The sequence below is a fragment of the Dermacentor andersoni genome, chromosome 1, assembly GCF_023375885.2.
Source record: "Dermacentor andersoni chromosome 1, qqDerAnde1_hic_scaffold, whole genome shotgun sequence".
Lineage (NCBI taxonomy): Eukaryota > Metazoa > Arthropoda > Arachnida > Ixodida > Ixodidae > Dermacentor > Dermacentor andersoni.
The window spans coordinates 185321848-185349490 of NC_092814.1; the positions used below are offsets into that span (position 1 = coordinate 185321848).

At 48.4% G+C, this 27643-nt stretch overlaps 1 protein-coding gene across 1 annotated transcript in view; it reads left to right on the forward strand.

Annotated features, from left to right (window-relative positions):
• The first annotated feature begins 1592 nt into the window (after positions 1-1592).
• The window catches only part of Ddr (discoidin domain-containing receptor 2), a 723836-nt gene continuing 697785 nt past the window's right edge, over positions 1593-27643 (forward strand). Inside the window, exon 1 of the mRNA XM_055062865.2 lies at positions 1593-3059. The gene's annotated coding sequence lies outside the window, so the exon portion shown is untranslated. The remainder of the gene's footprint in view (positions 3060-27643) is intronic.

A 27643-nucleotide genomic window follows, 5' to 3' on the forward strand; every position in this document is an offset into this window, starting at 1 on the left:
ATGTTAGCTGGGGCACACTGAATAATTCCTAACATATTCACGTATGTTTTCTTTACGGCTTGACTACGCAATGCCTCAATGAATGCTGCTATCTCAGCTGAGTCATATGCATTTTAGTAATCTAGTAAAGCCGTATACAAATGTTGATTGTACTTCGCGTATTTCTCAATTACCTGATTGATGACGTGTATGTGATTCATTGTAATATAGCTCTTCCTGAAGCCAGCCAGTTATCCGGGTTGACTGAACTCAAGTGTTGCCCTGATTCTATTGGAAATCACCTTTTTGGTGAATATTTTGTACAATGTTGAAAGCAAGTCCCTTAATGGGCCTATAATTCTTCATTTCTTTAACGGCTCCTGTTTTATAGGTTAGTAAAACATTGCCATTCTTCCAACTCTCTGGTAATCGTGCTGAGTAAGAATTCGAAAAAGGACCCCTCGTGCATTTTGTCATTTAGTTAGCTTGTAGCTAACAAGCTTGTATTGCTCGCATTGGCTAGGTATTATACATTCTTTGATTAGCCTGTATCAAAGAAAAAGAAACGCTGCTTTGTAGACATTAAAACTCTGTCACTTGAAGGCGTGTAGCGCAGTAACGCAAGAAACCCAGTAAAGCCGTGGCACTCCCACTGAGCTAATGCGAGTGCATGTTTTGCAAAAGGCTTTAATACGAGAACGGCCGCAAAAGAAGCATACCACTGATTTCGGCAGGGCAGTGCATGTAGCAGCTAGGCCTGAATATAATTTCGTAGATATACTCAAATACATCCTATAACAAAACAATCCAGGACGCACGCGTGCTTGTTCCTTTTACCGTTTGGAGTTATACTTTGTATACATATAGCTCTGAAGTATTTCCAGCGCGGTACTTCTGGCGCTGTCATAACGAAAGGCTGCGTTTGACAGCCGTAACAGCACTTAGGTTAGCCCCGCGGGGGGGGGGGGGGGGGAGTAACCTCGAAGCCGTTTCAACGGTGCCCAGTCAGGGATGGAATTGGAGCTGGAGGCAAAGAACGGCTCTCCAAGCCTTTGGCTCCACTTATAGGGACTCGAGTCGCACTCGGTGAGATGTCAGAACGAACCAGTGCTCATTCGCTGGCATCGGAATTGTTACTGAGAGACAAGAAAAAAACAAACAAAAAACGGGGGGTTATACAGAGCATATGTGCTAATTGGCTTGGATAGTAACCCCGTCTGCAGTATAAGTCTTCAGCGCGATAAGCAGTTCGCTTTACGCGGTAGCATTTAGTTACGGCAAAATATAGCCTAATGACTACGGAAACTTTTTTTTAATCACCTTCCATTCTCCTGGTCGGCTGTGGGAGGCGCAATATTTCACCGGAGGCGAGTAGAGTTCCACTGTTTCTTTAGTTCACTTTCTTTCAGCTTGAAAATTCCTTCCTTTGCCTGAGTTACTACTTTTCCTTATTTACGCTTACCTTCCTTTTGCCGCCTTCGCTTACCTCGCACCATTTCTCCATTTGTGTACCTTATTTCCTCTCTCGCTATTTTCTTCTCCTTTTCTTGACGTTTATCTTGTCTTCTATTCCTCCTATCGCTTGCCTGTAGTTTATTCACCCGTTCCTTACCACCGCCGTGTCTGTTTTGGATATATTAGGCTGTGCGCCTTATATTTTATATACCCCTTATACAAGCTATATGAAAGGTAATAGACATTATTGTACCGGGAACGTCGTTGTCTGTCATACTAGACAGAGACGAGAAGCCTTTGACACTCTTCGTCATTGCCCTTGTCGAAAATCTCAGTTGTGGAGAAGTCTGAAACAACTCACTACTGCTACAGTGTGTTTCAGTGGACGAAAAGTCAGTACTTTCAATATAAAGTTATATTGTTTTTCACCATACTGTCTTGGTTCTTATTATTATTCTTTTTTTTTTTCAATTAGCGCCGTGACACCTTTTGCAAATGTCCGCTGGGATGAACGACCAAGCTGGTATATTGTTTTATTTTCTGGCTCTCCTTGTTCGTTCCCGTGCACATCATTGATCTTCTCAAAGAATATAAATGACGGTAACGGCTAAGCACGCTGAGACGATTGAGTGGCAGGGAACAACGGAACAGAGGCGATGCTGTCGACTAAGTGGACCATAAAACAATGTTGTTGGTTGTTCTTTTTTTCCTAGCCGGGTGGCAGAACAGCAGGCGGCGCACCACCGCCGGGCGCCCGAGTTCGGGGGCCTGCCACCAGGGAACCGGCGTGGCACCGCGCGCGAGCGCTGGCACGCGGGCGGGGGGGAAGTGCGCTGGCAAAGCGAGCGCCCGCGGCCGAAGCAGGGAGCGTCGAGCGCCCCGGCAAAGTAGGCTGCTTGCTGCCGCCGCTGCGAGTGGTACGCACGCACGCCTTCTCTCGCTGCCTGACCGGCGCCTTTCGACCGGCTGGCGAGTCTGACGGCGAGCCGCCGCGCGGGACACACCGACGGCGTCGCGCGCTTTTTCGGCCGTAGCACAACGACCGCTTCTCACTTCACCCGAGAAAGAAAGAAAGAAAGAAGGAGGTGCTGCGCCGCGCGTTACACCTGGACCCGCGGCACGCGTGCAGTCCGTCTCGCCCGGCGCGTCAGGCACTGCGCACACCCCCGCCGGACCTTTCCGTCGTTCGACACGCGCTCGGCGACGGCGCCTCCAGCCAGCGTTGCCTACGATAGAGGTGCGTGGTGATCGCCTTGCACCGGTGCCCCCGGCTGACAAAGCTGCGGCGACGCGGAACGACGGACGCAACTTCTCGAGATCCCCCGTCGCGTGTTTCTCCGTGCGTAAAAGGCTGGTTGAAGGTCGTGTGATCACCTCGAACCTTTCGTTGTATTCCCTCGGGGGCGGACCACGGATCGCGGCAGAGTGCGTGAATAGGTGAGCGTCAGTGGTACACTATCCGTGTGACGGTGACTATCTGCGTCTCGCGATATTTGTGAACATTTGACTGAACGTCGGGGTGCGTGCGCTGCTTATCGCCATCGTGCGATAACTCCGGAGACTGTTTACACCGTTTCGCCTAACCAGCGTGGGAATTGCAAGAAACGCGCAACGCCCAGTGCAGGGTAAGCGACCGGGATGTTGTCGGATAAGTGACGTGCCGCTTACGATGCTCTGGATCGCTTGTCAGCGAAGATTTCTAAGATAACACGCACATAGTGCGAATACGAAAGTAAAATGACGATTGTACTTGTTTTACAAGCACTAGAATAGCATAATGCCATAACTGAAGCCACAAATATCCAGCATTATAAGTGATAAGTCATATTTAGCTAAGATTAGGCCACTATAGCAAAAGACAGAAAAAATATGGCGGACTTATTTTAATTGTCGGATTAAATATCTGTGCTCGCATTCGTGGGCAAACTTCCAATAGCCGGCGTCTGTCATATACGCATTCTTTATAGAAACAAGAATAATTTGTTGCTAGCGCCCAAAACCCTAAATTTAGTCTCACAGATAAGCAATAGTCAAATGTAAAGTGTAACGTTCGATTGTACTGTACGTTGAAAAGGCGGCAAGGCACCTTTATACTTAGCGTCAAGAAGAGATAGCTGTGTAAGTGAAGAGCACAAGGATAAACAGAAATGCACTTAAGTGGAATGAAGTATTTTCCTTTTCGTAGTGGAGAATACCTCACTGAAAGCACAACAGCTTTCGTTTCGCTGTATTGCACTCAGCTTGAGACGTATAGTTCTTCCTTGAGGTGTGAAAATATTGCTACTCAGCGACAGTTCAGTTTGTGAGCTGAACCGTTCGCTGGCTGGCAGTGTTTCAAGTCACAAATATAATAGAGCGAAAATAGGAATGATTAAAAAAAATGGCAAAGTAAGGAATTGGAGAGGTGTTGGGAGAGACGGGGCAAGTGAGGGCAGCCTCTTCTCTAAAAGCATGCGGAGGTTTGTTTGCGGTTCTTGAAGATGGTCGTTCTCTTTGCACATACCAATCGTTCAATGCCAGAAAGACTGTCAGGTTGGAAAAATCCCATTTATCTTATGACTTTACGGCTTGAAAGCATTTTTTTTCAGAGGAATGGCATTGTTAACACGACGGGGTAGAAAAGTAACTTGCATAGTTGGCACACACGCTTTGACAAATGCAAATCAAATTATCAGCCTATTGCCACTGCTCGAAAGGTAATGCTTCACAATTGTCACTTGTATGTCATTTATTAAAGCATCATCATTGGTGCTTTGACAAGTACAGAAACGGCAAGGAATGGGCACAACAAACTCGTCTTGTCTTCTTTCCCTGTATTGTACCGAAGAAAAAAGAAAGAACAATAGTTAGCTTGCAGCATTCATTCAATCCTTCGTCATGATACAAATGCGTTTTTGACCACAAACTGCAAAATGCACTTTGCGTAATCACGCGAAGACCTCGGTGCAATTATCATATAGCGACATCAGCCCCATGTTTCTGACTCCTACTTTGTCTTTGTGAGAAACCGTACAAGCCCCGTACTTCCGTTGAAGTGCCCTGCTTTGCGCAAAATTTTGTACTATTCTTTCAATACGAGTAAGAGACAAACTACTGTAAACCGCCGCTAACAGCTGGAGCTGTAAGCGTTTGTAGAAAGAGAAGAAAGAGCATTTACGTGATTTCATTAGCAACGAGCTTTGGAGATATTCGTCTGACCAGTGCCAAACCAGCTCTCAGAAAGGGACATATTCCGAGCACGTATATCCGAGTCACTCTCCCCCCTCTCGCTGCAACAATGACTGGAAAGAAATTTTAGCTTACTATTTGCCTAAACTGTATACGACAATCTTTGCTAACGCACCTTGCGTTAAGTGGCCGCCTGGGAGAGATCAAATGGTTCTGCGGTGACACAGGATCACGGCAGGCTTCCTCGATCTCATTATCGCCGCGACAATTGCGCGCCACGGAGTGCATCGTGTCCTTTCGCGAGCCGAAGCAAACTGCGCTCGCTGCGAGCTCGACCTCAGCGTGGCTGGCGTAGGTGGCGGAAGCTCGGCGGGGGCACCGAAGCATGTGGCGTTTCCGAACGTAAGGGATCGGGCATTAGGTCGTCGTCTTTAGTGGTTTTGCCTACCTTCACTGGTTGTATTCGTTTCCACTGAGGCTTCGTGCGTGGTACCGCGCAGGATATATTAAGTAGCTTACAGTCATGAATCTGGTGGCATGAAGCTTTGCCGGCTGATGATACCGCACAGTCCCCTAAACATGCGCTTGACGAAACTTGACAACAATGGTTCCAAACGTGTTAGGCAGATTTCTCAGCGAAGCACTATGGGTATTTCGACACCGGGAAGTGAGACCTTATGCTTGCGTCGTATATGACGCCGCCGGTAACCAATGAACATCAAATCTTGTTAGCGCCAATTCACTCAATCATGAGTAATCGATTATCTAGTATAGGTACCACTGTCGTTTAAGAGATGCCAGACGGGTAAATAAAACAATAAACATAAAAGAAACGTCATAGCTACAGTGGATACGCTGAAGCAATGTAAAGTTATGCCTCAAATTATGTATTTGTGACTATGGCTCAATAGTCCTTCAAAGTCTCGGCCCACGGCCGTTTCTACCATGCTGTGACCTCATCACTGCTGACAGCCCAATGTAGACGCGTTACGTCGCTTTTTGTAAAATACGTATTTTGTTGCCAGCGGGCTCGACATGAAGCTGTTCGGACAGAGAGGCCATTCTGGAACCGACTTCTGTTGGTTCTAGTTGCGATAAATGATTTATTTTGCCGGAACTAATATTTGACCGATGCTTGTGCTCCGAGTATACATCGACTAGAGAGAAGAGGTACAAAACAAACGCTTTGAAATAAGTTATTCAGTAGACATCAGTAAGCCTAACGATGACAAATATTTTAACTGCTTCAAGACATAGACACGTTGTGTAGTGTAATTTGTATATAACGGGAACACAAAGAAACTGAAAACAGCCCTGAGACTGGCACATGAGACGATAAACTTAACTTTATTTGTACATGACGTAATAAAGGAGAATCGAGTACCGAACGGTTTACGCATGCATTGCAAATCATGCGATTGTTCACTACGCAAGTAAGCCACATGTGGTTTACCCCATCACAGCCGATGTCTGAGTGAAAGTTGCACAAAACTGCCGACCTTCAAAGTTCGCCTGGGCATGACTGCTTGCACTGCAGCTGTAAGTAATCGAAACTGATCCCGGAGTTATTACCAGACTGTGGTACCACGTGTGCACAAATGACAAGCGAAGCTGCTTTAATTCAAACTACTATATAAAGCTTTAATCACTTCGCAGGTGTAGCTTTTATGTAGCGAATAAATGAACGGAAGCAACAAAATGTGCAGTCTTTGTAACCTAATTGCGACATTATTGTCTTGTCTCAAGCGTAAAGCAGGTATACGTTGCCACGCAGACGTGATTTGCAGAACGACGCCCCACTATCCATGCCGTTCAATAAACCCGAATGGTCCACAACCACACATATAGGGTCCTGGTTGTGGTCAACGTGTTTCGTGTTCGACTGAGGTACTGAAATGGTCATCAGAGCAGTGCGTTCGAGTTTCGGAGTTTCGGGAGGCAACATCGGTAAAAGACTGGACGACATGCGGGAGTCAAATCAAACAACGTTTACGGGCTAGAATCAACAATCGGGCAACATTGGCATCAGGAATTTTTTTTATTCACGAGTCAAAGATCCTATTGACTCGCGAGCCGATTCTTAGGTCACGAGTCTTATACCCTCATTCCACAAAATATACGGGCGCCGTGGTCGACTGAACCGCAAAGGTAAACATATCGCAAAGGTATATTTGTGAATAGGAACTCTTTGCCATTGCCCCTCGCACATGCTATCATGTCATTCACGATCACGATTGGCTAGCGCGCGTTCTGTCTAATCCTTCTGACATACTGAAGCGTTTACGAATGATGGTCCTGGCTAATTGCTTTAATAATTAGGCATATGTTCAGCTATGGGGTTTTACGTGCCAAGACCACTTTCTCATTATGAGGCACGCCGTAGTGGAGGACTCCGGATATTTCGACCACCTGGAGTTTTTTAACGCGCACCTAAATCTAAGTACACGGGTGTCTTCGCATTTCGCCCCCGTCGAAATGCGGCCGCCGTGGCCGGGATTCGATCCCGCGACCTCGTGCACAGCAGCCCAACACCATAGCCACTGAGGAACTATGGCGGGTTAGGCATATATTACTGCGACGGAAGCGAAAATCTCGAAGCTGTGTCGCTTCCCGGCCACGAGGCTATGCGAGGCGTATTGCGACGGGGCAAAACGCAAAAACGCACGTCTCATAAGATTTAGATGCGCGTTAAAGAGCTCCAGGTGGTCAAATTTCATCCAGAGCCCTCCACTACGGAGTCCCCCATAATCCACTGTGCAACTTTCGGAAGTTAAACCCCACAGTTTATTTATTTATTTGTTTATTTGTTTGGTTACTTATTTATTTCTTTATTTATTTTTTGCTATGTCCGTCGTTTCCGCGACACTGCCGTATATACAAAGCCGCTCCTCCATCCTCAGCTTCACCCCTGTCATGTGGCCAAGAACTAAATTTTGCCCGCCGCCAGCGCTGCCGTTGAGCGTCCGACGCCTCAGCAGCACGCTGTATAAACGCTGAGCTAACACGCAACGTTCACGCTCGCTTATTTGTGCGACGTTTCGCGCGCCATGCAGACTCCGAAAGTAGTGGCGTCTGCGCATGCATTTCGCAGGTACCACCCGGCAGTATTGTAGCGGACGAAGTGGACGTTGTTGCGCATCGCCCCACAACTTTGCTGTGGCCTCCGAAATGCGTGCACAGACGCCACCACTTTCGGAGTCTGCATGGCGCGCAAAACCGGGCGCGCGCGCTGCCAAAGCGTGAACGTGGCGCGATAAGTGAATGCTTGGCGCGTTAGGCTCCCCGCCGAACATTGCCCCCGGGGCATGACTAGCGGTGCTGAGCAAAGTTTGCTTTTCGTTCGCCGTATGGTGAAGGCGGCCCCACGACGACACGATAATTGTAAGACGGCACAACGACGACGGAAAATCAAATTAAACTCTGGGGTTTTACGTGCCAAAAACCACGATCTAATTATGAGACACGCCGTAGTGGAGGTCCCCGGATTAATTTTAACTACCTGGTGTTTTTCTAACGTGCCTACAATGTACGCCACACAGGCGTTTTTGCATTTCGTCCCCGTGGAAATGCGACCGCCGCGGCCGGGATTCGATCCCGCGACCTCGCGCCTATAGCAGCGCAACACCACAGCCGCTAAGCCACCGCGGCGGGTAGAGAACGAAAAAAAAAAAAAAAAACATGGCCGTCTTTTAGTTCTTCAGCAACGGGGGAAAGCGTGATAAATAAACGTACAATTCGTGGTCACACAATAAGATTACCCTGTTAGTTGAACTCGTCTTGGCGGAATGAATACTAATGCTTGTATTGTTTCTATGGTGCTAGAGAGTGCATTTTTTCTTCTGGCTCCATGCACCTGCGCGTACCGCGGCACATCGCAAGATGAATTTAACCGCTTTCGAAATACAGCGATGTTTATTTTAATTTTATTTTCCTTCTCTCTTGTTTCTTTTTTTCTGCACAGTGTATACATACTATATTGAAACGCATGCAAGGACCACAAGACATAACTGTTCTGCTTCATCTGTGGCACGTGGAACATGCTTTTTCAGAACTCCAATTTTGTGGCTGCATTCCGCAGCCAACTTATAGGGGCGGGGCGCCTCCGGGCCACAATGTCTCTTAAAGCCCCGCTCTTCCTAACGTTCGCAGGTTAACATGTCACAGCGAATACTACCGAAAAAGAGAAAGGCACAAACACTGCGTCGATTTCTTCTTCAGTAAAGACCGTAACAATGGCCGGAATTTTGCGGGAAGATTTCTCGCATTTCTGTTTCGTTGAGCCTGCTCCTTCACTCTTTTTTTTTTTTCTTTTTTGCCTTCTTTTAACGCATCTCGTAAGACGGCAGTCGTGTGAAGCGCACGTGGACATACGGCGCACCCTAAGAATGACAGGAACCCCGCGTGAGCCGCAGGACGCCGCAGAGAATTCCGCGCTCGTCCAGCGACCGTCAACCGACGAGGCAGCGCGACGCGGGTCATGGGCCCTTTCGCTGTCGTCGACGCGCATCCATATTCAGTGCGCGTCGTGTCGCACAACAAAAGCTGCTGCTTCTGCTAGCGACCGCTGCTTCGCGCGCGCACTCAATCTGGAATCGCCTCGCTCTCTATGTAATTCGTTTAAGGCGCCGACTGACGTTAGACAGACAGTGCTGCCAGGCGCGCTTTGAGAGGAGAAAAAAAAGAAGAAAGTGCCAGCGAGGGTGATAGGAAATGCCAAGGCGAGCGTGGAAGAGAGGAATAATGCCCGGAAAAGCCTAGCGTATATGGTTGTGGCAAAGCAAATAATGCGTAAGGAGCCGGGGAGACAAGGATGCCTATGCAGGCGGCGTGGAAGTACGCCCACTTTCACATCTACACTCGTGAAGCTGAGTTGTACGATACAGAGGCATCGTTGTCTGGCGACATCGCGTGCTCTGTTTTCGTTCAGTGATTTAATGGGAACTTCGATGCCCTGACAGGCCGAGGAAAGTAATAACGAGGAATGTACGATGCCAATGGCCTTCGTCCTCTATTTTTATTATCGCTCGTCGATGCTGCGCACATCCATCTATATTTAAGGTTTCCGTCCCACCGAACCTACGTCGCCATGCTGAAGTTGTGCCCTTAAGTGCTGCGTATTCATTCATCCATTCAAATAGGGTATAGGTCTGGGACAGTCACAGTCACGCACTGGGGTGTCTCGTTTGATATGATGCTCTGTTGAGCAAAAGATCGTAGGCATACCCCGGCCGTGCCAGCCACATCCCCATGGGGCGAGGTATAGAAAGTGGGATGCTAAAACGGCTGGTGTACATCAGGTGCATGTTAGATAATGCCAGCTGATCTAAGTTAACCTGAACTCCCTCTCTCTATATTTCTCCCTTTCTCTTTCGCGACCCTTGGTATAAACCTAGTGCAGTTTTCGAACGATGAAACCTCTCTGGTTAGCACAAAACAGGCACAGGAAATAAAAAAGAAATCAAAGTTCAACATGTCGTTTAAAGACATTCCACTCTGCTCCGCCACCGGAGGCAGAGTGTCAACAGTATGCAACAGCGACTATGCGTAAACACCGACGCCTCCTGCTGGGCAGTCGGAAAGGTGCGCCCGCGATTCCTTCGAGCGAAAACTCTTCATTCAGCTATAGACACGCCAGCAAACGCGGCAGGACGGGGGCGACATCCTGGCGCCTGCGTGTGTCCGCGTCGTCATAACACTGGCGCGTTGTAAAGAGCGCCCGGCGATAACCAAACGCCGCAGCACATCTCGCCGCCCCAGTGGTGCCGCTGTGAAACCGCGCCGGGTGTTTGTGTTTCGCCCGGGAAATGAAAAGAGGAAGGGAACTACGCGCGCGGATAAACACACCAGCTTGCGCACAGCCAACGAGCCCGTGCGGATCTTTGCTGTCAGCAACTCGGTGTGTTCTTGGATGACTCGACCACTTCTCGAGTTCGGACGAAGCGCCGGCTGCCTGTAGTGTATACCGTAGTCGTCGGTGCGCGATCGTGATCGCGTGACTGCCGACGGGAACAGATCGGGTGTTGGTGCTTGTGCTGTCACATCCGCTCTTTCGGAGCATCGCTTTTCTTTCCGCTATTTGTACGCTTCTATTTCTCCTTTGCTCATTGTTCACGAACTCCCTTTCGTTAGCGGATTTCCGGATTGCGTCGTTGGCTGCTCCGTGTCTGTGTCTCCTAGGAATCACTCGTGTAAGGTGCAAAATCCGCCAACCCTATCCCCTAACCAGTTTAACTGCGGTCTTCTCATTGCTATACACCAGAAATGCCCACTTTCACGTTATCTGGAGCGATATTTCGAAGGGCACGCAGTCGAGTGCGCCGTTTAATTGTGGCTGAAATGCTGCTCTGCCGCTAGATGTCGCCGCTGAAATATGGAAATGCGCGCAGTGAGTTGCCAGACTCGTCAGTGGTATATCTCAAGGTATGCCGCGCAGCCATGGATCTTTATAAATATTTACCGGCAGTCTTGCTCTTTCCTTTTAAAGCTCTTGCCTTTTCTTGCGAACCCTCCGGGACTTTGTTGGCCGTGGCAGCTGCTGTGGCTTCTGGGTGTTGCTGCTGGGTGTTGCTGTTCGGCTATCCAGCCGAACAGCTTGCACCCCGTACGGCACGCATACAAGGAATTTGCTTTTACAGCCATTTGTGCTACCCCTGCAGATGTGCCGGTAACCTGCTGTGTTCTCAACGAAGTTACGCAATAAACAAACAAACAGTAACTAAACATCCTCGCTGCCACAAGTATACGCCTTGAAGCGCGTAATTATTTTATTACAGCGATTTTTTTTTTCATGCATTGCTTACCGGGTTTAATCGGCGCGTCTGGTCGTTCAGTTTCTCGTCAAGGGTCAATCCTGTAGACAGTGTAATGAAAAGTGGGTAGATCCCGTGAATTGCGTATTCAAAACTGGGCCAACTCCCGGAGACAATGTTATCCATGGTCACGTGAGTCGCGTGATGGTCACGTGGACGCGTGCCTTGCCGTCTTGCCGGGCAAGAGTATAACGCGACGCAGAAAATGAAGAGTTGCATGCGTGCTACCGCGAAGCCACATGACGGAAAACGTTTACGATGATAGAAAAAACGCGAACAGTTACTTGCGCGTACTTGGAGAGAGAGAGAGAGTAAACTTTAATGACGACCAGCAGTTCAGTCGGCTAGGCCTAGGCCTCCCACGATGGGACGTCGAGGTCTTGCCTCTTCGCCGCTTCGTAGGCCTGCTGGGTCGCCCAGAGTTGGTCGTCGAGATGGGAGCTGCGCAGGGCGGCGTGCCATCTCGACGAGAGGGTCACAGGATTAAGGTCTTGGTATTGATCTTTGCACTCCCATAGCATGTGGGGGAGTGTTGCCGATTCAGTTTTACAGACCTTGCACGTCTGGCTCGGGTAGATGTCGGGGTATATAGTGTGATAGCGTGTGAGGGAGAGGTATGTATTCGTCTGTAACAGGCGAAGGGTGGTTGCCTGTGCCCTGTTTAACTTGCGGTGAGGGGTGGGGAAGGTTCTTCTTGCGAGGTAAAACGACTTTACAAGGTCGTTGTATTTGGAGATAAAATAATATTGCACGCATCATGTGCCTCCTTGCATAGCATCTAGTTTAAGTGTTTCATGGAACCTTCGCTTAACATTGTATGTGCCGTAACTTTTTTTGGATAGACTCTATGTGCGATCACTTTATCTTTGGTACGAGTAGCGCAATATGAACAGCACTGACGTTGAAGCTGGAGCGCAGGCCAACTTCAGAAGGGGGAAAGTATTAGGAATGCCTCCGCCCGCACCAACGACGCATCCATCGAAGTAGAAAAAATGCAGCCAGTTAGAAGTGCGAAGCTGTGATATCGATAGGTAATAAGGCATTATTATTGCACTGGCAGTATTTATCAAGCTATTATAGTGGCTAAAGATATACGCATCAGCACGTGAACAATCTGCGTATCACTGCCCACCTCAAGAAATACTTTGTGTACTCGTACAGACCGCCAGTCAGATACGGCTTTTTTTTTTTTCTGTGTGTGTGTTTAAAACCCATCCTGAACTTGAGACAAAAGAGAGTTGGATGGCCGACGCCCTGGTAGGCGCCTGTGAAAGCTATGCTGTCTTTTAAAGCTATAGCTACGCAAAAAAAAAAATAATAATAAGTAAGTACATCAAGGGCATAGAAACAGTGCCAGCAGAATTGCTTATGAATACAAGACTCTTTAAACACGTGTTTCAATGAACAGAAGGAACAGAGCGTGGAAGCTGGGAAAATGTGCTGCGTAAACATGGTGGTAACGTCCCGTGGCCCACGGGTCTCAGTAACGTTAAAACCTGAAAAACGTATTAGCGAGGTCCTACACTAATTTTCGGTTTAGAATGATACGCCATATGCCCACAGCTTACCAACTCTGTAAAGTTGGAACCCGCATAGAACAAATTGCATCTTGGGGAAAAGTACATCCATTATCAGACAAGCCTCCTATAATCATCATCATAATTATCATCATCATCAGCCTGGCTACGTCCACTGCAGGGAAAAGGCCTCTCCCATACTTCTCCAACTACCCCGGCCATGTGCTAATTGTGGTCATGTTGTCCCTGCAAACTTCTTAATCTCATCCGCCCACCTAACTTTCTGCCGCCCCCTTCTACGCTTCCCTTCTCTTGGAAACCAGTCCGTAACACTTAATGACCATCGGTTATCTTCCCTCCTTATTACATGTCCTGCCCATGCCCATTTCTTTTTCTTGATTTCAACTAAGATGTCATTAACTCGCGTTTGTTCCTTCACCCAATCTGCTCTCTTCTTATCTCCTTAACGTTACACCCATCATTCTTCTTTCCATAGCTCGTTGCGTCGTCCTCAATTTAAGTAGAACGATTTTTGTAAGCCTCCAGGTTTCTGCCCCGTAGGTGAGTACTGGTAAGACAGCTGTTATGCACTTTTCTCTTGAGGGATAATGGCAACCTGCTGTTCATGATCTGAGAATACCTGCCAAACGCACCCCAGCCCATGTTTATTCTTCTGATTATTTCAGTCTCATGATCCGGATCCGCACACTACCTGCCCTAAGTAGATGTATTCCGTTACCACTTCCAGTGCCTCGCTACCTATCGTAAACTGCTGTTCTCTTCCGAGACTGTTAAACATTACTTTAGTTTTCTGAAGAAGAATTTTTAGACCCACCCTTCTACTTTGCCTGTCCGGGTCAGTGAGCATACATTGCAATTGGTCTCCTGAGTTACTAAGCAAGGCGAAATAATCAGCGAATCGCTAGTTACTAAGGTATTCTCCATTAACTCTTATCCCCAATTATTCCCAATCCAGGGCTCTGCATACCTCCTGTAAACACGCTGTGAATAGCATTGTAGAGATGGTATCTCCATGCCTGACGCCCTTCTTTATTGGTATTTAGTTGCTTTCTTTATGGAGGACTACGGTGGCTGTGGATCCGCTATAGATATTTTCAGTATTTTTACATATGGCTCGCCTACACCATGATTCCGTAATGCCTGCATGACTGCTGAGGTTTCGACTGCATCAAACGCTTTCTCGTAATCAATGAAAGCTAGATATAAGGGTTGGTTATGTTCCGCACATTTCTCTGTCACCTGGTTGATGGTGTGAATATGGTCTATTGTTGAGTAGCCTTTACGGAATCCTGCCTGGTCCTTTGATTGACAGAATTCCAAGATGTTCCTGATTCTATTTGCGATTACTTTAGTAAATACTTTGTAGGCAACGGACAGTAAGCTGATCGATCTATAACTTTTCAAGTCTTTGGCGTCCCCTTTCTTATGGATTAAGATTATGTTGGCGTTCTTCCAAGATGCCGGCACGCTCGAGGTCATCGGGCATTGCGCATACAAGGTGGCCAGTTTTTCTAGGACAATCTGCCCAGCATCGTTCAACAAATCTGCTGTTACCTGATCCTCCCCAGCTGCTTTCCCCCTTTGCATAGCTCCCAAGACTTTCTTTACTTCTTCCGGCGTTACTTGTGAGATGTCAAATCACTCCAGACTATTCCCTCTTCCATTATCGTCATGGGTGCCACTGGTACTGTATAAATCTCTATAGAACTCGTCAGCCACTTGAACTATCTGATCCATATTAGTAATGATATTGCCAGCTTTGTCTCTTAACGCATACATCTGATTCTTGCCTATTCCTAGTTTCTTCTTCACTGCTTTTAGGCTTCCTCCGTTCCTGAGAGCATGTTCTATTCTATCCATATTATACTTCCTTATGTCAGCTGTCTTACGCTTGTTGATTAACTTGGAAAATTCTGCCAGTTCTGTTCTAGCTGTAGGGTTAGAGGATTTCATACATTGGCGTTTCTTTATCAAATCCTTCGTCTGCTGCGATAGCTTACCGGTATCCTGTCTAACGAAGTTACCACCGACTTCTATTGCACGCTCCTTAATGATGCCCATAAGATTGTCGTTCATTGCTTCAACACTAAAATCCTCTTCCTGAGTTAAAGCCGAATACTTGTTCTGTAACTTGATCCGGACTTCCTTTCTTTTTCCTCTTACCGCTAACTCATTGATCGGCTTCTTATGTACCAGTTTCTTCTGTTCCCTTCTCAAGTCTAGGCTAATTCGAGATCTTACCATCTTATGGTCACTGCAGCATACCTTGCCGAGCACGTCCACATCTTGTATGATGCCAGGGTTAGCCCAGAGTGTGCAGTCTATTTCATTTCTAGTCTCGCCATTCGGGCTCCTCCACGTCCACTTTCGGTTATCCCGCTTGCAAGGTATTCATTATCCGCAAATTATGCCGTTCTGCAAACTCTACTAATAACTCTCCCCTGCTATTCCTATAACCTATATGCCATAATCCCCCACTGACTTGTCTCCAGCCTGCTTCTTGCCTACTCTGGCATTGAAGTCGCCCATCGTATAGTGTATCTTGTTGTGACTTTACCTATTGCCGATTCCACGTCTTCATAGAAGCTTTCGACTTGCTGGTCATCATGACTGGATGTAGGCGCGTAGACCTGAACGACAAGGTCTGCCACCCTCTCGTTAATGCTATAGAATTCCTGTATGTTACCAGCTATATCCTTATTAATCAGGAATCCGACTCCTAGTTCTAGTCTCTCCGCTAAGCCCCGGTAGCACAGCACGTGCCCGCTTTTTAGCCCTGTATATGCTTCTTTTGTCCTCCTAACCTCACTGAGCCCTATTATAGCCTATTTAATTCCCGCTAATTCCTCCAGTAGCACTGCTAGACTCGCCTCACTAGATAACTTTCTAGCGTTAACCGTTGCCAGGTTCAGATTTCAATTGCGGCCTGTCCGGATCCAGATATTCTTAGCACCCTCTCCTGCGTCACAGGTCTGACCGCCGCCGTGGTAGTTGCTTCGCAGCTGCTGGGGACTGAGAGCCGGGGTTTGATTGTTGTATTCATATAGGATGTTGTACTTGTACCTGCCCTTAAACCAACCATTGATGAGGTCAGCATTGTTCAGGATATAGTAGTCATTTCAACATATGCTGATATCACTCACAAAACGCGCGTTTCACGTCCTAATGAGCTATACTCAGTTGCAACCTGCCTAATGATTGCATTTTCGAAGTTTGCGCTCACCAACTTTGACGACCGACCTCTTTCGGAACTTGGAAGAGATAATCCTACAACACAGACGAGACTCGGTGTACCGTCAGAAAACGGTGATAGCGTTATTGCGATTTCTGCGATTCACTGAACTCAGTGAACACCAATAGTAGTTACTTTCTTTTTTTTTCTTGTTATCTCTTTCTCCCTTGTTTGTACCTTGATTTCTCCCTTGATTCACTGAAAGCATTCTTTTCTTTTTGTACATTTAATGTTTGAGTCTTTATTTTTGTTCCTTCTTCATCCATTTAGATGTCCCTGTCAAACTTGTTCGTTCTCTTCTTGTCGACTCACGTTTCACCGCACGCTAGCACCATTCTTGCGCTTCCTGGCTCAGCAAAGTACAGAGAAAACAAACGAGCCAGGCTCAAACCGCCAAGAAACGAGCCGATGGTCTGGCGCGTCGCGCTCTTAAAACTTTGTCGGATCGTGGCGCCGATCGAGAACGTCGGCCCGAACTAGCCGCTGGCCCTGGCACGTGTGTCGTGCCTGCGCGCATTTGTGCCGTGCGTGTGAGTGTGTGATTCCAGCCGGCGAGGAGAAAGATGGAGGGGAGAGGGGTATCAGGGAAGGTAATAGAGAAAGAAATAGATAGCAAAAAAAAAAAAGACACCGCGGAACAGCCAAGTGTTCCTGTGTATACCGCGAGCCCCGAAGAATCGGGACCCAACACTGTGTCATGGACCCAAAACACGAGACTACCAAAGTTGCCCTGGAAACCGCCGGTGTTGGGCCGCGGCCAGCACTCCAGAGGAGAAGAGAGGAGAGGGGGGGGAGAGGCCTTCCCGCCGCCGCGCAGCGTGAGGATGTGTTGATGTCCCGCTTTATAGCAGTTCAGCACGACAGGCCTTCGCGCCAGCCAAAGAGATAGAGGGACAAAAAGACCGCAGCGGCAAAATAAGCGTGCACTCTGCCATGGACAACACGAAAAGTTGAGGAAAAAGAAGGAAAACAAACCGGGGTTGGAGGGGTGGACAGCGTGAAGCGTTCTCGGACGAGTGGCGGAGGACGAGGGAGTTGGGAAGCATGTCGATAGAGCACAAGACGGATGGGTTTATGTTCGCAGCTGGGCCTGCGAACGATGCCAGAACATGGTGGCGTTCTCGGCGGAACAACGATAACAGGAGTGAAGGAATATACAAAATATTGAGGAAGAGACGTTGGAAAGCCGGAATGCGAGGGAAGGCGAGCCTCGTTGCGGGGCAGTAGCGAACAAGAGGGGCGGCACAGCCGTTGCATGTCCGAGGTTTGAAAGCAATCCGGCGCCTTCAGAGACCAGTCGTGACGCTTCCCACTCGTATACGCCGCCGGGGCCCAATAACGCCACTTCTTGGACAAGAGGCGACGCGAGAGTTCTCGTGCACCAGCAGGAAGAAAAGGCGGAAATATGTACATGCAGGGGGCAGCTTACCGTATGCCTTCGCTGCGTGCAGTGCAACTCAATTTTGTTGCATGTTGGGAGTCGAGGAGTGACAATCTTCGCAGACGGACTGCTTAGGGACAAACACAGGAACCTGCTAAGTGCTGCAGTGTATGGCTGTGCTGAAATGCTCTGGAAGCTTGAGCACAGTATTATTACTCGCGATGGCATTATTAGCGAGGAAATCAACATGCTTCCTGATGGTCCGCATTTGAATAGATACCTATCGAAACAGCGAAATTTACGGCGTAAGTCGACCCAAGTTCTACAGATATCTTGTGCAAAGGTGAAATTCATCCACTGTTGTGGGCACTCAGGCTGTACAAGGAGCCATATATTGACCATGGGTGAATATATAGATGAAATAGAAATAGTGAGTGAGCTTTCCAACAATGGTTTAGCATGTACGTGCATAAAAGGAGAGGTGAGAAGCATGGGTGATAAGGAGCGACAAATAGGATGAGAAAAGGGGGGAGGGGATTCACGAAAGTCTCCTCCTTAGCATACCGAATGCATTCTGCTCTTCTATATCTTAGAGACTTTGCCCTATTATGCTCATTTATGTTCTTTATTTAGCAAGCAGGAGTGAAGCTTTAGGTCAAGTCGCTGTCGCTAGCCCAAGAGAGTTTTCACCTCCTATTTCCGTCTCATTTGCTTTTTTCATAGCGGAAGGTCTTTGAATGTCTGGAATCTTATTGTGAATACGAGTCCAGCACTATATTTCCGCAACAAGTTGTGAGCGAAAGCGTGCTCAAGTTCCCAGATATCGTAAATAGAGGACGCTGGAGTCACCACAAACGCAACTGCGACACCCATCTCACGATTATAAGTTTAAGCTGTTCTGTCTTTGCGTGGCCGACAATAAGCTTCTGGTCGCTCGCAGATCCAGGAGGATTTCTTTTTAAACGTTGCGTAAAAAAAAAAAAAACACGTACACATTTTTTTTTTCTAATCCGCTATCCTGCGTATTTATTCACGTCACATTAACGCTACAACGGCTGCCTGAGCCCTTTGAACATGGCTTCTTTGCTTCACACGCGGACGCCAGAAGAGCCATTCAAGGTGCCGCCGAAGAACATCGCATTTTCCCGACCCCATACGAACTCTCCGTTTTCATGGTTCATGCAAAATTTTACGCCGCACCAAAGGCACGTGCGTCAGAGGCAAGTGCGTAATGTTGACACCGATACGGATTTTCGCACGCCCGCCTAGCCACGTCAAACACTGCTAAGTAAGTTTACGGCGTGTATGTAGCATCCTCCTTGGCCTCGCGTTCACACGCCGCCAGGCATATGTTACGCTCGCGAAAAGCGCCAAACGGGGCCGCTGCCACATCCGAAAGCACTGATGTGCTTGTTTTGGTTCTGTCCCTCTGTGCGTCATGCGCACGTTTGCTGCAGGCGCTGTCCTGCTGCTCTCCGCGATTCATCGACAGGTGACTTCTTGCTGTCCAAGGGTTTTATTTTCAAGCCCCTGCCTCTGGTAGCACATGTTTTTCAGATTAATCAACATAATTTCAATACTGCTCTCACTGCATCTCTTGTTTTAATTCTTTTCCGCGTTTTTCCTTTTTCTTTTTGCTTTTCCGGCAGTCTCAAAAATTTTTCGGCGACCTCTAAAAACAAGCATACGCCTACGCTTGACGCTCCGGTAGGTTGTAGCTGCACGTGTCAACTCGTCCATGGGGCTTCTAGCTTCCCTGTCTTCCACAAGATTAACTTAAAATTTATAACATTTAAACATATGCATCGGCATAATCCTCGCGTGGCACGCACTCCAACGCATCTGCACGGATGTTTAAACAATACTGCGCGACCGAAGTGGCAACGACTCCTTTATTGCTTCCTCATTTGTCTCCAATCCATGTCCGCAGTGTTTCATTGCGGCTTTATCAATCAGGAAGACCGAGAACGCTGCCCCGATGCTGATTTACAAGCTGCCCTGCCGTCATTTGAATCAGACGTGCCAGCTGACTATCTGCAAGACTGCTCTGTGGCATGTGGTCAAAGAGCAAACGGAGAGCAAAGGGACAGTCATTTCCTATGAGTAATTGGTGGCCGAGTCGATATTATTCGAGACGTAATTATGTCCACGCGCACGCCAGCGTTCTCGACGGCGCGCCGTACTATAGTCATCCAACATGACTTTGATTGTGGCTAGGTTCTCAATCGTGCTCGTTGCGAAGGGAACGAGTCCCTTTCCTCTCAAACGCTTTACGCTCGAAATGCGGCCGTTCGACTAAAGAACAAACGCGGGAGAAAACAAAGACGATAGAGAGAGAAAACGCGCTAAATAAAAATGGTGCGCGAGTCGAGGCTGGTACTATGGCGCCGCAGGTGTTTTTTTCTTGCTGCGAGGCGCCGCCGGGAGTTGTCTGAACGCTCCAGCGATCTCTAGCCTCACGGTTCAGCCCATGCCAATACGGCACCCTGCCTGTTCGCCTGCGGGTAAAACGATCGGTTTCGCCGGCTTCTGCTGCTGCTCGCGCTCGCTTCCCCGGCAGGAACAAGGCGCTCACCTCTTGCCTGTGCTCGTACAACAACGTCGCGCCGCCGAGCCATGGTCGCTGCCACCTTTCTTCTTCCTTCTGACGCCCTTGTTGTTCCGTTTGTAGCTGTTGGGGAGGCAACGCATGCCGACGGAGCGCGATCGGGGCCGCGCGGCAGCAGGAGCGAAAGCCGGGCGGCGGGAACAAGGCGCGAAACAGCCGATGGCGCCGTGTCGCCGCGTAAACAAAACAAGCGGCGCGACACGGGGCGGGGGGGAGGGGGGGGGTGCAGCTTAAACTGCCGCCGCGGCCCCGAACCTGTGCGCGGGTTGCTGCCGTTGAGATCGCCGGGGGAGCGCCTCGTCGGATCAATAACGGTTTATCGGCTGCCGGCAGGTTTTCGGACGCCCTGGGCTGCGCGCTCACCTACACCCGGGGCACAGATCACAGCCGTGCTGTAGCTGCCAAGCTATACACGATGGTGCAGGCGACCCGCCTCGGAGTTCTTCACGACTTTTTTTGCGTTTCCGGGCCTGCACTTGATTTTTTTTTTTTTTTGTGGGTCGGTTTTTAAATTCTTTTCTTTATTGTATGTGGACAATGTAATGAACAGTCTCTTCGGAATGACATGTAACCCAACTATTGGTTGCAAAAATAATCAATGTAAGCTATACACTTTGTTTATATTCATAGACTGAGCAGGGCTCTCGTGCAAAAACGAAAAAAAAATTAAGGTAATTAAAATAAAGGTATCCTGGCGATAACAACCTCGAACAGAGCATTCATTCGTGCACGTGTGTGCAACACCTGATAACACGTCTCTAATACTTAATAGCGATAATCATTATGCTTGTTACAAGCGGATCATGGCATAATTCATTTCCTTGGTCGGTCGGTCGGTGGAGTTTGTGCTTTTATCCTCACGAAATGCCGCTATAAACACACAAAAAAAGAAATCCTTGTCTCCAAACGGGGGCTCGAACTTATGACATTCCGGTTGCGAGTAGGTTGTTCTAACTAACTAGTAGGTTAGTAGGTTGTTCTAACTAGTTTTGACTGCTTAGGCCGTTCCTTTGAAATAACGGTATAGTGGGAGCATATTATGAAGCTTGGCGCACGTACAGCGAGGCACCGTAGCGCCACATTGCGCGTGGTTTCATTGGAACGTGGTAGGTGCTACAGTGAAATGACATATTTCTTTATTTACATCTGCAACCAGATTCTGTGGTATAACGAATAACCAACATTGCTTGTTACAGGAAATGGGTGTGCGCGGGTAGTCTCTACACATGCTAATATGATATCAATGCAGTGAATCAAGGCATGAAGCGTTGGGAAGTGCTTGTGTAAACGCATTTGTTAGGGGTAACGATCATTCAATCGACTCGACAGAACTCGTTCGCTCTCAAAAGTGAACTCCTTTGTAGTTTACTACTACGTGCTGCTCATATAGCTCCTCGATTATTCAAGCTTAAGAATAGCGCAAAATAAGACACGGACAGGAAGGGACAGGACAGGCGACAACTTCCAACTGACTTTAGGTTTCTGACAATACAATCAGTCCTGCCCATCCGACTTTTGCTTGTTTCATTCATGGTACATATCTCTAATGTGTATTAGCATTCAGCAATTACGGGAAGAATATATGGCCAGTCAGGGTTATAACACCAAGGGTCTTGTGGCACCACTCGATGACGAAATTAGGCAACGCAAACAGCTCGCGATTCCAATTTTGACACCACCACCTGAATGTAACTATCGCAATCCAGAGAGAAGGAAGTTGGACAAGAAAGTGAGAAAGAAACATATACATTGTGACGGAAGGATGAAAGAAGAGAGGAAGAAGAAGTTGTTGTTGGCGGTCAGCCATCTTATCTAATCTGACTCATTTTGTATATATAGTGTAAATACAATATTCTATACTCCCAACATCCCCGTAAAAATATGCTTAGGCCTCGAGGTCCGTGTTCCTATATTTGGCTCCAGCGCTCCCAAATGCCCCGGCAAGCGCGAGTGAGCCACAATGCCGGAAGGTGCCGCCGCAGGAGCGCCGACCATTCATCAACGAGTCCGGTGGCTTCGCCGACGTGCGCGCCTTTCGCGCGACCTGCTCGATCCCACGCGGCGTCCGCTGAGCCGGCGGCCGCTCAGTGGATGCAGCAGTGGCGTATATGACAGCGAGTCAAAGGTTTCGCTTAATCTCGGCCGCGCAGCTACGGCCCCTGGAGCGCCTGCGCATATGAACGGTCGTTGGCGCTGGCGAACCCTGAGAAACAGGCAGGCCCAGCGCTTGCGGTTTTCTCTCTACGTGGCCCACCCAGGCGCCGAGAGTCTTCGCAACTGGAGCCTTCGCTGCGTGCCCCCACCCAACAGTTCGTCGCGCCTCCAAAGCCGCTTGCCTCAGCTTGGCAAGACGCACACGTAGCAGTTTGGCGTTTGTCCCCCGGGCGCGTATTCAGTGACAGTTGCTGCGTGGCGCGGGCTTGCTGCAGTTCGTTGATCAGTCGAGCAGCTTGGAGGCAACAAGCAGGCGGTAGTCTCTTTAATTGCTGCTTGCGCTCCTCACCCTCTCCAACCTCTCTTTCTTTTTGTTTTCTTTCAGACGCTCAAATAAAGCATGCGGGATCAAAGGGCGAATCAAAGCGTTGAATTAAAGAAAAAATATCGATAAAGAAAGAGGGTGACGTGCGATCGAATGGCGTGTTTACAATGTGTTAAGTATTCTCCGTGAGGAGATAATAAATAAAGCGGGATGCACTGACCATGAGAACAGTGCGTCGATGTGGACTTGTTAAATTATGGGGTTTTAGGGGCCAAGACCACTTTCTGATTATGAGGCATGCCGTAGTGCAGGACTCTGGAAATTTCGACCACCTGGGGTTGTTTAACGTGCATTTAAATCTAAGTACACGGGTGTTTTCGCATTTCGCCCCCATCGGAATGCGGCCGCCATGGCGGGGATTCGATCCCGCCACCTCGTTCCAGCAGCCCAACAACATAGCTACTGAGCAACCGCTGCGGTTGATGGGGGACTTGTTGAGTTGGAGACTGATTGAAGTTAAGACTAATTTCTTGAGTTTTGTTTTACGCCACTTGCTGGGTATTCTCTTTATTATAAGTCAGTAAAAACATGTTCATGCATCCCTGGCAGAACATCAAAAGTCACATTTTTTCTAAGCATTGCCGCCTCCAACGTCCTTCGAGAACTATCACATGTCTTGCGACTAAAATCGTTTGTGGCCAAGAGCAATTTTGTACCCCGCGTTATATAACAGGACCGCGCGACGGCCAATTTCCCCCAACATTTCCTCTTAAATGCACACCGACCATCACGCAACGTGCCAAACGAGCCGTCCAAAACAATACGCCTAGCATTAACGTCCCCATCGTGGTCACTGTCAGTCCGCTGAGCTGGCTGGGACCTCAATGCGCGTCGCGCAGACGCTTGACTCACGCTTTAGAGTGAGAACTTCCCCTCCTGCCATTTGTAGTCTCCCCAGCACTCTCCGATCTTTTCCCCGAATCATCCGTCCTTCAGCTCCCCGTGCGAAAGACATGAGACCGAGAATGGGGGCGTCGGAGGAGCTGAATCGGCCTGGCGGCGGTGAGCTCCCGATGGACGCTGGGTCAGTTAGCAGCAGTGAGGTTTCCAATCTGTATTTGATAGCCGACGCCTGGCCGGCGTCGTTACGCGCCTGGTTCGACGAGCAAATCGTCGATGGAGGGGGGGGGGGAGGCACGGGGAAGGAAGGGGAAGCCGTCTGGGGGCGTCCACGAAGAAGGGCACGGAGGACGACGACGCTGTCCCCCGTCCTTCTTAAACGAGGGACGCCCAACGCCGCCGCCGGCGCCGTGCCTATTGCTGCCCCCTGGCCGCGTAGTAATGGAAAGTGATGCCTCCGGATCTGCTGACACTAGATGGAGACAGGCGACGCCGAGCCCACCCGCGCTCCCTTGAGCAGGCGTCGTCGGAAAGCGCGACTCGGCTCTGGCCTGCCACTCGTGGGTCTCTGGCTCGAGAGTTGGAGTAGAGCCTCCGCGCCTTGTGCAATGCCGCCCCCCCCCCCCCCTCGCCTCCCTGCCCGTTCGCCAACTACTATAGCCGTTGCCCTTTTGCGCTTGTCGCATGTGTCTCGCTCCGTATTGTTTCGTAAAGCGGTGTCGCCGCCAACGAGCGACGTGTGAGGAGCCGTTGATAGGTCGGAGACCTCGGGAGCACGTGACGATGCTTTCTCTATGGCTTCTTCGCTGTTCTTGCTTGTATCGCCGGCCGAGCGTTTCCCTCGGGCTACAGTTGGTCGTGTTGCCGGCGCTGATTATGAGCGTACCTTCGAAGCGCGTTTGCACGACAGTTCTGTATTTGTCCCTTGGCTCCTAGTTTGAACTCCATTTAACAGCAACGTTCTTAAGGAGCAGGGCGTAAGCCCCCTTTTTTTTTATGAAAACACTGATACACATCGAATAAACAAACGTGACGTGCATGATGCAGTGTTTTGTCACTCCATGGTTTGTCAGAGTTTGTGTATGAAAGGAGGTCGCTCGATATTCATTCAGTGAACGCACGCACGCACGCTCACACACATGCGTGCTCGTAAAAAAAGTGAGGTACTTTTGTTGTTTAGACTCATGTTCTTCATCTTATCTTCGTATCTTCACTGTCCAGTAGTTTCAGCATAACTGTTTGAGAAGAGTTCGTTCGGGCTTAGCACACTAGCACGATAGTGATCACTTACTGGCGTATTTATGATTTGCATTAGCGCAAGCTGTAGTGAGAGAAATCCAAAGTCTAGAGATAAACGAGAAGAGAGGGGGTTAACCGAGGGGCCCGATTTTTATTAGTCATATCATGAGAAGCCAACAAACATCGCACGCGAAATCGCGAAATCGCGCATCGCACGCGAAATGCGAAGGTTGTGGGTTCGGTTCCCACCTGCGGCAAGTTGTTTTTTCATCCACTTTAATTTCCATTAATTTATCGTTTCTTCATTCCATTTATTAAGCACAAGTAATTTCCCCTATGTTGTCCTCAGTGTTTGTTGGCTTCTCATAAAGTCTAGAGATGATACTTGTAAATTTATTTATTTATTTATTTATTTATTTTCATTGGGAAATGTTGGCAGCAGGAATAATATGCTCCTAGCTTCTGCACAAATGTAAATTGTTCAATGAATGTATAATGACGATTGGCGAAATGAAACATTTCCGCTATTTAGCAGTTCACAGCGAAACAATGTGCCCTCAGTTGCAATGAAATAAATAAATAAATAAATAAATAAATAAATAAATGCCAAATACATAATATATATTCATTTTCTGATTGTGTGATATGTGGTCTGCATAAAACAATCTTCTAGTGTTCAGAGACACTTCATATAGCCATTCCAAACAAAAGAGTAATAAAAAAAGCTTTTGCATAGTTTTGCAATGCCACACGAAGAACATGACACGTCATTAAAGCCTAATCCATTCGTAACCACAAAACCACACTTTAGTAACCTACAAGAAGAGAAGACAACTAGAATATCAATAAATAAAACACAGAAGATTTAAAGAAGGCTAAACGTTCACTGTATATGAATAATTCTAACTATATCACTATCTCTTGGGATAGCTACTGATACCCCTTGGAGTAGTTCGTTACGCTGATGCGTTATTCTAAGGTCCAAGAAGCTTCTGTTTGTTAAAGGTTCATCGTCAAGCCGGTTGAGTGCTGTTGTCAAAACTCGTCTGTATGAATCGTATCCAGGACAACATATTAGGAGGTATTCTACATTTTCGCACGAGTGTCCACATTTGCGACAAAGCAAAGGTGCATGAAGTAAAAAAGGAGAAAAAGAAAGAAGAAAAAACCCTACTTGAGTATGTTATTTTTTTACTTAAAGACTTAAACTGGGCTAGGGACGAGACACCGAGGTACAAGAAGACAGGACGAAGAGAGAGAAACAACTGGTTCATTGAAACCACACAATGCTGCCTCTTCGAACAATGCGCATGCCCAAGCCCGATCGTAACCGCGTTGACCATGGAACACTCCCTCGCCAAGCCCCTATCTGCATCAAACAATCAGTGTGTCTTTTCAAGAAAGCGCTTGATTTTTTGGTCTGGATAGGGGATTGGCGAGGGAGTGTTCCATGGTCACGCGGTTTCGATCGGGCTTGGGCATGCGCATTGTTCGAAGAGGCAGCATTGTGTAGTTTCAATGAACCAGTTGTTTCTCTGTCTTCGTCCTGTCTTCTTGTACCTCGGTGTCTCGTCCCTAGCCCAGTTTAAGTCTAAGTCTAAAAATATGGATTACCAACTAGCCTTCCAACACACCCTCCTTGTGTATGTTACTTCTCACCTTGAGCGATGCATTTACAGAATCCATGTCGCACCTATCATCGAAATGCACTGTAAAACTTACGCAAATGTGGATTCACTGTGTATAAAAGAGAGTTCACTGAAGGGCCATGAAAACGTCACATTTGATACAAAAAACTTGCCGAATTGCTTTATCCTTGCCTTTGCGTTCGCATTGGTAAATAGCGTGAGATTAGCAAGGACAGACATAAATGACAATCAGTAGTTTGTCTCCCTCACTGTTTCTGGGTACGCCAACGTCTTCGTACGTATTTGTGTTATTCGTGGAGACGGACGATGCGAACTCGTCCGCGCTATGAATGTGCCGGTTTTCATTTCGGTTTCATAAACTCGACGCATGTTGGTCGAGTTAAAAGTCGGCCCACAGCGCTAAAGTGCATTTCGCCGAATGGGTCGAGCGAGGCAACCCACCGCTCGCAGTCGGGCTGACCCAGCCCACACCGATGCTTCCTCGACCTGGCCCTCTAGCGTTCTCGCGAGCTCGACGACAGCGTTGCGGCCCGAGAAGTCGACTAGCGTTGACCTTGTTCGCTTTGCGTAAATGTAGCTCTGCAATAGGTTCACACACTTTGCCCCTGTAATGAAAAGATTGTTCTCGCCTGCCTGTTCTCGCCTTCTCTCGCGTGCATACACAAGTAGATGCTTGTAGGGTAGCATCCGTTCGTGTATATAAGGACGCGAAGGAGGTAAAAAAAGTTCAAGAACGCAGCGCCCCACAACCGACGAGCCTAAATTATGCGACGTCGAATAGCTGCAAAGCAAAGTGAACAGGTGGCTCTCAGACCTTCTTTTGCAGGTAGAGCTGCGACCACCACGAACGGCTTGCTCTATAGGTGCTTGGCGGGTGCTGCTTCGGTATACACCAACTCGCCCTGGGAGTCACGTATGCGACCACGTAGCCCGTCCACCCTCCGACTGTAGCGCCGCAGCCGCCATCGCCCACGCAGCTTGTTTAATTCCTGGAGATCCGCGCCGCTTCGTTAACGCGGATGCGGCGGCCGCCGCAACGAGGGCCGGAGGTGGGCCCCGGATATTCGCGTGTAGCTCACCGGCACTGGCTCAGCGCCCGCGCAAAAGTTTCGCCAGACACGATAAAAGCGGCGCCCGCCCTCCGTGGCCTTAGTTGTTTATTTTCTGAGGCGTCGCTCGGCTCCTTCTGCTATTCCTTTTTCTTCG